Source organism: Meles meles, chromosome 16 (assembly GCF_922984935.1).
Source record: "Meles meles chromosome 16, mMelMel3.1 paternal haplotype, whole genome shotgun sequence".
Lineage (NCBI taxonomy): Eukaryota > Metazoa > Chordata > Mammalia > Carnivora > Mustelidae > Meles > Meles meles.
The window spans coordinates 28,448,284-28,461,407 of record NC_060081.1 but is presented as its reverse complement, the minus strand read 5'-3'; the positions used below and the strand labels follow the sequence as shown (position 1 = coordinate 28,461,407).

The window sequence follows — 13,124 nt, the reverse complement described above, 5'->3', positions numbered from 1 at the left end:
CTAGGCGTCTTTGAGAGCCGGTGAAGACACCCAGAGCACAAGGTGGTTGTCACCAACGACGTCTCCCTCCTTCTAGAAGTTTCTTCCCCTAGTTCCTCACAGGGCTGTTCTGGCCCACCATGTTGGGTGCCACTGGAAAGCCAGCTCCCTCGAGGGGCAATCCGTGTGTGTCCACCTGGTGTGACTATACCTCGCCCCCCATGTGCTCCACCACATGCCTACCTCGCTGTGCAGCCGTGTTCTGCACCTGGTTGCCAGCGACCCACAGAGCAGGGCCCCGGCTGCCCTGGCTTGGCACGGGGGAGATGTGGCACCCCTGAGCCTTCCTCATGGCTCATGAACGGCGGGGAGATGGGGCTCAACCACTTTGACAGCATTTTGCTATCTTTTCACAAAGCTGCACATAAACTTCTTTACAAAGTCTCTCCAGAAACCCTACCCCCAGATATAGTCCCAGGAGAGAGGAGTGCACAGGTCACAATAAAAATTTTTTTAAATGTGCAGGAAAGTTCCTAGAAGCCTTGGGCTTTCTGACCCCAGATCGGAAGCTGTCCAAGGGCTCACACATAGGAAAATGGGTCAAGGGGCCACAGCATATTCCCGCGGGGTATCCCGGCACCATGATGGGGGGAAGGCGTCAGAACAATGTAGATGACCGTCACAGACATTTTGCTGAGACTCCTGGTTTCTTACACACTTTGTGTGTTTTAGGATTATTTTAAAGAGGAAATAGGTTAAGAAGCAGGGCTATCGAGCATATCTTGAGCAGGTAGAAGCTGCTGCGAATGAGCGAAGCGAGTCCCCAGAATCCTTCTAGAGAGATCTGGCACTGGTCCAGCTGCCAGCTTCACTGTGGCCGTAAAATGTCATTTAGTTTTTAATATTCCCAGTTTGGAAACTCTGAAGGGGAATCAGTCACCACTCCCAGAGATAAAACATGCAGTGGCTAAGAATACTCAGCATTTCAGAAAACTGATAATCATCATTAATGTTCATGGGCTCACGGCACCGCACACCATCCTCGATCAGACCCAATGGTGAGTGTGACTCCACCTCCTTTCCCAGATGAGAACTAGGGAGCTCAGGGAGCGGGAGTGACTTGCTCAAAGGCACACAGCTCAGGGCTCAGTGGGGGATCTAAACCATCTAAGTCCTGGGAACAGCCAGCTGTATCTCAGCAGAGCTTGCTCTATACTGAGACAGACGAGTTGGAGTTGTAGGAAAGCCCAGTGACACTTTAATGCCTTTCCTGTAAGTTATTAGGGAAAAAAAGAATATCTTTTGACCATCCATCCACCCACCCATCCATCCACCCATCCGTCTATCCACTCACCCATCGTTTTATCCATTCATCCTTTTGTCCATGCATCCACCCATCCATCCATCTATCTGCTCCTCCCCCCATCCACCCATCCATCCATGCATTCATACATCCATCTCTTCATTTACCTACTCATCCATCTGTCCATCTGTCCATTTACCATCCCTCCTTCTTAGTTATTGGGGATTCCGTGACCAATGGAGCCGATGAGGTCCCTGTTTTCATGGATCTGAAGTTCTTCTTCACCATCCTGTGCTGTCATCAAAACGGGGAGCCATGTCATGTCCTCATGAAGACTCCTGCCTCCCCACCTTTGGGCTCTAGTAGTGAGTCTGATTTTCGAGCTGCATTAGTCACGCCCTCATGCAAGGAAAAGCTGCATTTGTAGATGTGAAGACCTCAGCAGAGGCCATGCCTGGATAACTGCCAGCACAGCCTCTCGCCTTCTTTACTCTAGTTTTTAGACAGGCAGTGTTTCCGTGCGGCCAGGCGGCCCAGCTGCAACATGGAGGCTCCGCCGTCAGCTGGGCTACACTGTGTCACCTGCTTCGAGATGCCACCGCAGCCATGTCTCAGACGTGGCCCATCGCATGCTCTGCGGCCACACTGACAGCCCATTTCATTGAGCTCTGATGCAGAGCAAGCTTGGAGTTCAAACAAATAAAAATAAAAATGAACCCTGAGTGCCAGAAGGGAGGGAGTATGTGCATGTTGGGGGATGTGTGGGGACAGACAGGGGTCCGCGCCGTGGGCGGACCAGAGCAGGCAGCCCGCGGGTGTGCATGGATTGGAGAGAAGCGTCAGTGCCCACAGGATGAGGCCGTCAGCACACTCCCTCCTCTGCATGGTCGCGCAGGGAGACCAGGCACAGGGTCACGTCTCAGTACGGGACCGTGGGTCCATCTCTTCACCTCTCCGAGCCTCCCACCTCATCTAGAAAGACGGGATGCAGTCTCCCAGCCCTCGGAGCACAGGGGCCTGCCTATGGCCGAGCCTTGCTAGGTCTCTCCTTTCACTCCGCCCAGCAGAGCCGGTGAAGGATGCCTTTTGGCCACTGGTCTAATTCGCCCTTGCCTGCAGACAGCGGCCCTTTCTGTCGTGGGGCGGCCCCGTGTCTGGTTCATTGCGTAATCCTGCTAGGTAGGTGAATGTCTCTGTCTTCACTCTAGTCTACACTGAGACAAACTGAGGGGAGTCTCAGTGAATGCTGATAGGAAAATCTGGGTCCCCCGGGCCTGACCCAGGATGGCCAGGCCTGGCTCCTGACTGCTCCCCAGAGACAACTGTGCAGTCTGTCCCCAGTGGTGCGGTCAGGAATGGGCACAACACACATCTCTAGTGACAGGCGGGGACTTGAGAGTGACCATAGAAATTTGCAAATGCTGTAGATGAGCCTCCTTCCCAGCGAGCTGGTTTTTGACATTTGCAAGCACCCCCCTGGCTTGGACTCCTAAAGTCTAGATTCCTTAGCAAAGCATTCGAGGCCCCTCCTGTTTTCCTAACTCAGCTCAAGGTGACTTAAAGAGAAGAAAGAAAAGAGGGCTACAGAGGGGATTGACTGGCTCCCATACCTGGAGCCCCCGTGGTAGGTCATGGTAGAGATGTGCCCAGGTACTCCGACTGTGTCCTCGGACTTGGCTGGCTCCGTCCCCCAGCCTTGTCCGCTCCAACATTGCCCGCAGCATCAGCAAACCCAGGGAAATGGCTTTTCTTCTCTGGGAGCTTTAGCCAGAGCTGTGGGGCTACATCTCATGGCCTTGATCTATCTCTTCTTTTCCCCTTGAACTAATCGATCTGGATGGAATGTTCTGGGTGGCCAGGCCTGCGCCCTGGCTGGGGGCAGAGGCAATCCCGCCAAGTCTCCAGGGCCAGGGCAGAGGGAGGCTTGGGCCTGACTCTAGAGGAAGGGGTGTGCGTGCAGGGCGGGCCAGACCCCGGGTCGACTGCGTTTCTCCCTGCTGTGTCTCTCTCATCCGTTCTCCTTTCTGTGCTCCTGGCTGTTTGTCTCTACGTGATGTCTGTGCAGGACGCCCATCTCTGTTGGCTATAATTTTAAACCACCATTCTCAAGCGCCTTCCCCATCTCTCCTTTGCCTCTGAGCCCTCTGCCTCCTTCCCCTGCACCCCCTTGTACATTCCCCCTTCACACACCCCCCCCACCTTCTGCTGGACGGAAGCAGCTGCAGGTCATGGCAGTGCCCCCTGCCTCCCCCAGCTGCCAGCATGGGCTGTCGTCCTGGGCGAGGGCGTAAGTGGGAGAGAGAGCACGACACCTGCTCTCTGTGCTCCAAGGCGGAACCTGGACTGGGAGAGAGATGGCCGCTCCTCGCTCTCCTGGCCAGTGACCTGGGTCTGTGTCCTCACCTGTAGGCAGGTGCAGATCCCAGTGCCACGGTGGGGATCGAATGGAGCCTGACACCCCTGCACAGTGGTGGAGCCCAGATCACGCCCGTCACTGCCGCAATGACAGGACTTATGAGAGATCACGGCCTGGCACCTGGTAGGCACCGAGGTGGTCATGATGGCCTGCTTCCCCACCCCAGCGACTACCTGCCACGGGTTGTCACCAAGCCCACTCATCGTGAAAGGTGTCTCCTGGTGCCACATCTTTCACGTTCCCAGCAGCTCCTGTGTGCATGGACTCAGGCCAGGGTGACACGGGGCACAGACGGGGCAGCATCAGCAACACACCCGTATGTCTGTGGTCTGGAGGCTGGAGGTCCGAGGTCATGGCCCGGACAGGTTGGTTTCCCTGAGCCCTCCCTCCTTGGCTTGTAGAGGGTGTCTTCTTCTCCCCAGTCCTCATGTGCTGGTCCCCCTGTGTGTCTCTGCCCCAGTCTCTTCTCGTAAAGACACCTGTCAGACTGGATGAGGCCCACACTTGTGACCTTGCTTTAACTTAATTCTGCCTTTAAAGACCGTCTCTCCAAACACAGTCGCATTCTGAGATCCTGTGTGGCAGGGGGAGAAATCCATCACAGGAAATTGGGAAGACACAGTTGCAGCCTGTAACACTGCCCAGCAGCCTGCTGGATGCAGACCTGTCACCCAGGGGCGAAGGCCTGTGCTGCTGCGGTGGGCAACCTGGGACGGGGCCCATGCGTTCCCCCAGCCCTTGGTCAGCTCGTCGTGCTGGCTGCTTCGGCGGGGCCGTCTCAGCAGGGGTGGGGGAACCTGTGGATCCCCAGGCAGCTTGGGGTTTGGCAGAGGCCTGTGCTGCTGCTGGCAAGCAGGCTCTCAGGAAAGAGCCTTGTGCCATCCCCCGCAACTGGGGGGCTATGCTCACAGTGCCCGTCACCACGGTCTCCTGCCAGCATGGGAGAAAGGGGTGGAAGGTGCCGTCCGCTCTCAGAATTGGACTTCCAGTTACAGCCATTGTCAGTCGTGCCCTGGTGGGAGGCGAATCTGAAGCCCGTCAAGAAGCCACTTGCTGGGACACTGGGTGGCTCAGTTGGTGAAGCCTCTGCCTTCAGCTCAGGTCATAATCTCAGGGTCCTGGGATCGATTCCCGCATCGGGCTCTCTGCTCATCAGGGAGTCTGCTTCCCCCTCTGCCTGCTGCTCCCCCTGCCTGTGTTCTCTCTCTGACAAATAAATAGGTAAAATCTTAAAAAAAAAAAAAAAAAAAAAAGGAAGAAAGAAAGAAAGAAAGAAAAAAGCCGCTTGCTGTCCTACCGCTGAAGTCAACACAGCTCCTCGGCTCAATCAGGACAAGCACCCAGGTGGCCCCCCCGCCCCATTGGTGAAGGTCTCCCTAGGGAGCGGCGATACCCATGTCCCCCTGCGCCCTGGTGCTCAGGTGTCTTTCAGCGACCGGTTCAGGTGGAGATTCCCACCTGGGTCCCTCATGGTGGTTCTGCCAGTACAACCGTAGAGGCTGGCCCTCTGCCAACCAGAGGTCTCAGGACTTCCACCGGGAAGTGGGGGCTGCTCCGTGTGCCCCTGGCAGTGGTTCTCAAGCAGGGTCTCCAGACCAGTGGCCTCGGGATCTCCCCAGGAAATGTTGGAGACTTGTCAGCCCCGTCCCAGACCTGTTGGGCCCAAGTCTCTGGGGCACAAGGATGGGAGGTAGACCTACAGAGCTCACCAGCCCCAGTAGGTGCTGGCCACGGGCACCTTTAAATATTCTGGGAGCCACACTGCAAGTACCGAGAGGGGTGCCTGGGTGGCGCCGTCGGTCGAGCATCTGATTCTAGGTTTGGGACTTAGGTCCTGATCTCATGGGTCATGAGATCGAGCCCCACGTCACCATCTTCTTGAGGATTCTGCCTCTCTGCCCCTGGGCATGCGTGCTCACGCCCTCTCTCAAATAAATAAATCTTTTTCTGAAGAAGTATGAAGAAAAAGCTGAAGTGATTCTTTGAAATGGTAAATATACATGATATAAAATTTACCATCCTAACCATTTTTTTTCCCATTTTATTTATTTTTTTCAGCATAACAGTATTCATTGTTTTTGCACAACACCCAGTGCTCCATGCAAAACGTGCCCTCCCTATTACCCACCACCTGTTCCCCCAACCTCCCACCCCTGACCCTTCAAAACCCTCAGGTTGTTGTTCAGAGTCCATAGTCTCTTATGGTTCGCCTCCCCTCCCCAATGTCCATAGCCCCCTCCCCCTCTCCCTGATATGAGGACATCCTAACCGTTTTTATGTCTGCAGTTCTGCGCCATCAGGAGCATTCACAGTGACACAACCGTCCCCTCCGTCCCCCTGCAGCACTCCGTCTTCCCCAAATTGTGTGATGTCCCCATTGAACACTAGTCCCTCCTTCCCTTCCCCCAGCCCCTGACAGCCACCACTCAACTTTCTGTCCCTGTGAATGTGCCGGGTCTAGGTCCATCATATAAGCAGAGGGATGCAGCATCTGTCCCTTTGTGACCGGCTTACCCCACAGAGCGTAGTGTCCTCAGGGCTTCTGCGTGTGGTAGCAAGTGTCTGAATGTCCTTCCTTTATTGAGGCTGAGTCATAGTCTATCCCATGGTTGGACCGCATCTCCTTTACCCATTCCTGGGACGAGGGACACGCGGGTTCTTTCTGTGTCTTGGCTGCGGCAAACACGAGAGTACACACGTCTCTTTGAGTTCCTGTTTTCATTCTTGTGGACAGATGCCGAGAAGTGGGATTGCCAGATCATAGGGTATCTCTATTTTTAATCTTTTGAGGACCCTCCGTACTGTTTTCCATAGTGGCTGCACCAGGGTGCCTCCCCACTCGCAGGGCACTGCATTCCCTCTTTCCAAATCCTCTCCAGCTCCTCTGACCAGAAGAGGTCAGCGTTTGCTATGGGTTCTCTTCTTGATGGTGGCCATTCTGCTTGGTGCGAGGTGACATCTCACTGTGGTTTTGATGTGCATTTCCCTGACGATGACATTGAGCATCTTTCCCTCAACCTGTCGGCCAGCTGCGTATCACCCTTAGAAAGACCAAGCCTCACTCATGCCTCTTGATCTGGAGGTGGGAGTGGCAGCAGGCACAAGGTTTGGGGACACACACACACACACACACACACACACACATACACACACACCATCCAAGGATTTAGCCTGAACTTGGTACTCTGGGCCTAATAGGGGAAGGTCAGGAAGGAAGATGGGAAGGAGGAGAGGGAAAACAGAAACCCAGGGTGGAGGGAAGTCCAGATGAGAAATGATTCTTGGAATCAGTGCAGAAGACCAACATGGAGAAGGCGGAAGGAGGGGGTCTCACCTCCCACTTGCCAGGCTCTGGGGTCTCAATCACGTGTTGAAACCGTTTTGTGCCTGGCATGGTCACACGCTGTGGACACCCTGTCGTGCCTGCATCTTCAGCCACACAAAACCTTCTGTCACGCTAACTCTGCTTCCAGCTGGTGGGGCCTCATCTGAGCCACAGTGATGATTAACCCAGGTACCCTGGCCTCTTTGAGTACCACCGCCTCTGAGTATCTCTCCCCGCACCCTTTCCTGACCAGTTGGCCCCCAGCCCTCTGGGCACCCCAGGGAAGCTCCAGGGGTCCCTCTTTGCATGCATGCAGACGTCCCAGGCTCTGCTTTGCCCCATGAAGGGGGAAACCTGAGGTTCATTGCTCTTAACCTTTGGACACAATGACCTCTTCTCTGGAGGGCCTGGAGCTCAGAAGTGCAGAATAATACACAGTCCCAGGACAATGAGAATCCCTGAGCAGAGTGCTCTGGGTCCAGGATGCAACAGGAGGCCAGAGATCAGGGTCCTCAGGGACAGCAGAGGTCAGAGGACCTGAGCCATGGCTTGATCACAAGTCCAGAACACAGAGTCCTCCCTGCGCCTCTTGCTCCATTTCACTCTTTCAACTCAGAAGGAAGGTAACAGAAGCTTTGGAGCCCCAGAGGGACACATGCTGAACTGAATATTACAGGAAAAAAAGTGCCACAGAAATAGAAATGCTGCAATGAGAATTAGAAACCAAAGTATCTGCCCTAAATACAACATTAGCCAACATTTATTTACACTGCACAATGCACTTTTCACATACGGTATCTCACTGGGTACATTCACACTAAGGAGACCATACTGACACTCTCATTTTGCAGATGGTAAAGCAGAGGCTCAGAGAAGTTAGGTCATTGCTGAAGATCACACAGTTGACAAGAGGGGACTCACACCCAGGTTGTTACTCCAGATCTCACAAAATAGTTTAAGGATTTATGTTTGCTAAAAGAATGAAGTAACTAACAGACTGGTGCAAACTCATGACAATCCCTCACTCACACAGTGTCAGAAGATTTATAACGACATTCCCCAACATTCTCTCACTGGATCCTGCCAACAGCCCTATGAGGTTCTGGACGCTCGGATTTTGGGAAACCTGACACTTAGACGACCAATTTCTCCACGCCAGGCAGGAAGAAGAGCTAAAAACATAGGTTGCTACTCTTTAGACTCCCACCGCTATAAACCCAGCCTGCTGTCTTAACCGCTGTACTCCAGCTCTTCCCATGCCCAGACACCTAGGTGACACTCAATAAATTATTTGTTTAATAAATGAAAGAATGAATGAGAGTGAAGAGAATCAGTATCACATTATGAATGGGGAAGAGATTTAAAAGCTGACACAGTCTACAAGTAGGAGATTTTTAGAACAATTATCTGGCCACTCTGTCCCCTCCCGCAGGGGAAGTGGGATTCCTCCTTCCAACTTGGCTAATTCCACCCCGGGAGGGAGGGGCCCTCCCAGGTGCCCTAGACCCTTGCACCTGCTCCTCTCCCTATGCACGCAGCAGGCTCCTCGGAAGGAGCCGGGATCAGAGGTAAGAGGGGTCCTTGGAGGAGCCCCGGGAGAATAGGGACGGGGCAGGAGGGGGATGAGTGCAGCGAGAACCCTGGCGGGGCAGGGCTGGCCAGCACGTCCAGGTCGGGCTGCGGTGGACTGAGCCGGGCCAGCTCTGCAGAAGGCGGAGGCTAGCTAGCCTGGACAGTCACATCCCACTGCAGGGCCCGGGGGACAGCCGCACTGCCTCTGTACCAGGACTCTTGCCAGCAGCCAGGCAGCGCCTGCACCGCCCCACACTCAGGGACAGACTACACGGCCCCTCCTAGCTCTGGGCCCCCCCACCCCGCAGCCCCGCGGCCCACTCCCACTCGGCCTCCGCCTGCCCTCTGCCCGCAGCTCTGTCATGCGCTGCCTGCTGCACGGGGCCCGCGCCAGGATGGGGTAGGGGCAGCGCCAAGGAGCCGGGTGATGGGCCGCCCTCTGGGCACTGAGCAGCCTGCCGAGGCCTGACCTACCGCGAGGACTCGCGGACGTCGGTGTGGGCAGGGCAGAACATAGCACTGCGGACCCTGGGTGACGCTGGGGCGGGGAAGGAGTAGGGAGACCGGGGGTAGGGGGATCCGGGGCTGCTGTGGGTGGTGGGGAGCCCGGGAGAGCTGCTGCCACCCATGCGTTCTGAGCAGTCCTGGAACCCGCCCCCAACAACTCCGGCCACCTTCAGGAGCCCCACCTGGATGTCAAGTGGATGCCCCAGTGCCTCCCAGCAGACTCAATGGGTTCCATGGCTTCGCTGATGCCCCTCTCCCCATATTTAAGCCCTTAGGTCCTCCTGCTGGTCAGTTGGGACCTGGGCTTTGTGCAAGCAGGTGAGTAAAGGGGTAGTGGGATCAAGCAGAGCTAGTCCGTACATGGGACCTGTTAACCTATTCACTCTGGCACCCAACAGACGGGCCTCCTTCTCCTGTGAATGTGACAGTCACTCACCTCAGAGCCAGCTCGGCCACTGTGTCCTGGGACATCCCAGAAGGCAACATTGTCATTGGCTACTCCATTTCCCAGCAAGTACGAATCACCCTTCTGCTCCCTCAGCCTGTGTCCTTGGAACTCTGAGCCTTCCTTCCGTTACCCCCAGTGGGGACCAAAGCTCCCCTCCCCGTGGTGGGGGAATCTGGGAGCTGGTGTCCCCTGGCTCAAGCTGCCCTTGTCATCCTACTCCGTGGAGTGCTTGGATGTTTGAGTCCTGGGACTGGTGTGAGACCGCCCTCCTGTCCCATCATCTCCCCGCAGCGACAGACTGGCCCTGGGCAGCGTGTGATCCGGGAGGTGAACACCACCACGTGGGCCTGTGCCCTCTGGGGACTGGCTGAAGACAGCGACTACGCGATGCAGGTTCGGAGCATCGGCCTTTGGGGAGAGAGCCCCCCAAGGCCTCGGGTGCACTTCTGAACTCTCAAGGGTTCTGACCGGCTACCCTCCAACAGCTCAAGCCCAGGTGAGAGGCTCAGCTATCCTCCACTCCCAAAAGCTTTGGATTCTCTGGCTTTTTACCTGCCCTTTAGCCTCTTGTTTACTTCCCCCCAAACAAGCCAGTCTAGCTTAGATGAATAAAAGGATGACTTAATTCATCATACTGCCAAGAAACGAAGGAATAAGGTTGGCAGGGGACTGGGTATAAACAGGCTGATAATGAATTGTTTGGGAGAAGGGCTTTTAAGCTTCCTTTTCCCCACCGTCTGTTCCTAGCTGCCGCAGTCTGTGTGAATACTTGCCCGCAACGGTCCTGCTTTTTTGGTCTCTAACTACCTGTCCCACCTTCCTAGAGAGGGGCTCGCAGGGGCAACCCTGCCCCCAGACTCTCCATCCTTACGGGTCTGCATAGAAGAGCTCTGTGGCCGCTCCCCATAACCTGGAGTCTATCTCTTTCTTCTCAGGTGACATCACAGTGGAGGGTCTGGATGGACAGCGACCACTGCAGACAGGGGAAGTGGTTATTGTGGTGGTGTTGCTCATGTGGGCCAGTGAGTGAGCAGCTGCACGGGGCACCAAGGATTGGGGGAGTGGGGGCTCAGTGAGGGTGGGAGGTGGTGAAGGCTGTCAGGGGAAAAGGCAGGGAGGGAAATGCAGGAGAGATGCTTAGTTGAGGGCGAGCAGAAGTTTGAGGAGAGGAAGGCTAAGAGGGTGGTGCTCGCATATGAGCACCCGAAATTCAAGGGTTTTCTTCTCAGATTTTCTAGAAACCGTGTGGGTATCTCACTGCCCTTCAAGGCTGTGAGTGGGGAGGTCAAGATCAAGGTGCAGATTGTATTGTTGTGTCTCAGCTGTAATTGGGCTCTTCTGCTGTCAGTATGATATCATCAAGGACAACGACTCCAACAACAACCCCAAGGAGAATGGGAAGGGGCCAGAACAGAGTCCTCAGGGAAGGCCAGTGGGGACGAGACAGGTGATATGATGTGGGGCCAGTGAGGGAGGGAAGGGTGATTTCGCTTCTAGAAGCAGTCAGGGAAAGGGAGAAGGCCAAAGAGGGGCAGGAAGAGAAAGGAAATGGATATTTGGGATGAAGGAGGCTCTTACCTTCCTGACATGAGACTCAAGCCATTTTTTTTCAAAACAGAAAAAGTCACCATCCATCAAGACCATTGATGTATGAGTGAAGAAACCGTACTCGAAAACAGATGCACTAACAACCTGGGGATGGGGATAGGGTCAGGGAGAGCCTCAGTTGGTGATCTGCCCAAGACTGAAGGATCCCATAATCTCTTAGAGGGTAATGACACTCCCACAATCTCAGGCCTGGTACCCATCCTCTTTCCACTGTGAGCAGGGCCAGAAGGTAGGTCTCTTAGGGGCTGTGCCCCTGGACCTGGGGAATGGCTATCAGATGGGATATGTCCTTCCATCCCCCAGGTCAAGGGGAGAGACACCTGTTCAACTGTATCCCACTAAGTCCCAGATGGGGCCCCCATCGCACCTGCATCAGGTCTCTCGGCATCCCCAGCTGCCCCCACATCTTGCCTCTGGGTCTCAGAGAGGGGTGTTTCTTGGGGTTCTCCACCTCCCCCAGCAACTCAAAGGAATTGTCTGGGTCTGGGGCAGATGCTGCACTGCACTACTCCTATGTCTTCCACGGAGCCTCAGGTGCTCCCCCTCTCACCTGGTAGCCCCCCTCCCCCAGCTGCTGCTGGTGACCTCACCCCTTGGACATTTTTCCAATAAACGTTCTTGGACAAACTGGAGATGACTGCGTGGGATACTGTATAGTATGCTGAAGACACTTCCCCACTGTCTCTCCCCTGACCACAAGGGCCTCTCACACCACCATCAACTCCACAGGAACACTCTCATTGTTTTAAGGCATTTGTTTTGATTCTATAACCTGGAATGGGTGGGGAGAGGACAGAAATGGGTGTAGAAAACTAGAGCCCTAGTTCCTTTTGTTTTGTTCAGTGAGAAGGGCGGAGAAGGAAAAGAAGGGGGGGGGGATATAAATTCTCCTGCATCCATGGAAACGAAGGTTATACCACACGAGAGGGGCCGGTAACCTTTTTACGTTCACTGCCCACATTGACACCCAAGCTTTTCACCATTTATTCCTCTGACTCCTCCATCAACCTCAGTTAATTTCCAGAAAAGGACTGAGTGGTGTTTGGGACAAATCAAAGAGCAGCTCCACTAATGGTCCTTCAGTCCACGTGCTCCTACCCTGTGCCTCCTGTACTTAGAGTCTTCCCCGCCCTCACTCTTCCTTTTGTTTCTGTCTGCCTCTGTCTCTGCTGATTCGGTCAAAGTCAATAATAACTGTAAAGTGTAAGTGAGTTTATATTCACTCTCTGCCACTATATCCAGAGGAGGATTATGGAAATAAAACTGAGGGGTTGGAACTCCCCTGTCAAAAGACTTATACTTTGGGCTCTGGGGCTACTTCCTTCCTGTGAAAGTAGAGGCTTTCCTCTACTCTTTCCTAAATTCCAAGGGTGGGGAATGGTGCCAATGAGAGAAATACCTGTTGATGTTTGCAAGCACTATGGGGGAAAGGCTGCAGAACCCAGAATCTGGACATCATATGCTATACTCTCTGGAGAATCAGAGGTCTTCTCAACTTCGGATCTTTCCAGAGGAGGTGTATGAACTCTCCTTTCTGCATCTCAGTCTCTCTGGCATGTTACAAGAATTTAGGCCAGTAATTCTGAAAGGGACCACAATCCAAATAGATCAAGAAGTCATTATCCTTTCTACTTAACCTAGCTCCAACCCCAGGTATCACAAGACTTAACTTCATCCTATCAGATAAACCAAGTTCTCATTTGCCCTCTGCCTTGAACCACAAAAGCATCCAGATCTGGGCAGCAGTCTTTGATCCACTGCTACCCAGTTCTGAAGTAGTACCTCTCACTGGCCACTGGCACGGAAACACTCACATCTCTGGACTCTGGACACCTCATCTCTTGGGATGGAGGTGGCACCGGGTATAGAAGCATGGCATTGATATAGGGAGCTAGAAGTTCAGAATATAAAGGCTGTTTAAATGCATCAGCTCTGGGTTGAATCCCAGTTGCATCATTTACTGTTA

At 54.2% G+C, this 13,124-nt stretch overlaps 1 pseudogene; it reads left to right on the top strand.

The window, feature by feature from the left end:
* Window positions 1-9,022: 9,022 nt before the first annotated feature.
* LOC123927147 lies at window positions 9,023-11,205 on the top strand (annotated as a pseudogene).
* Window positions 11,206-13,124: the final 1,919 nt, after the last annotated feature.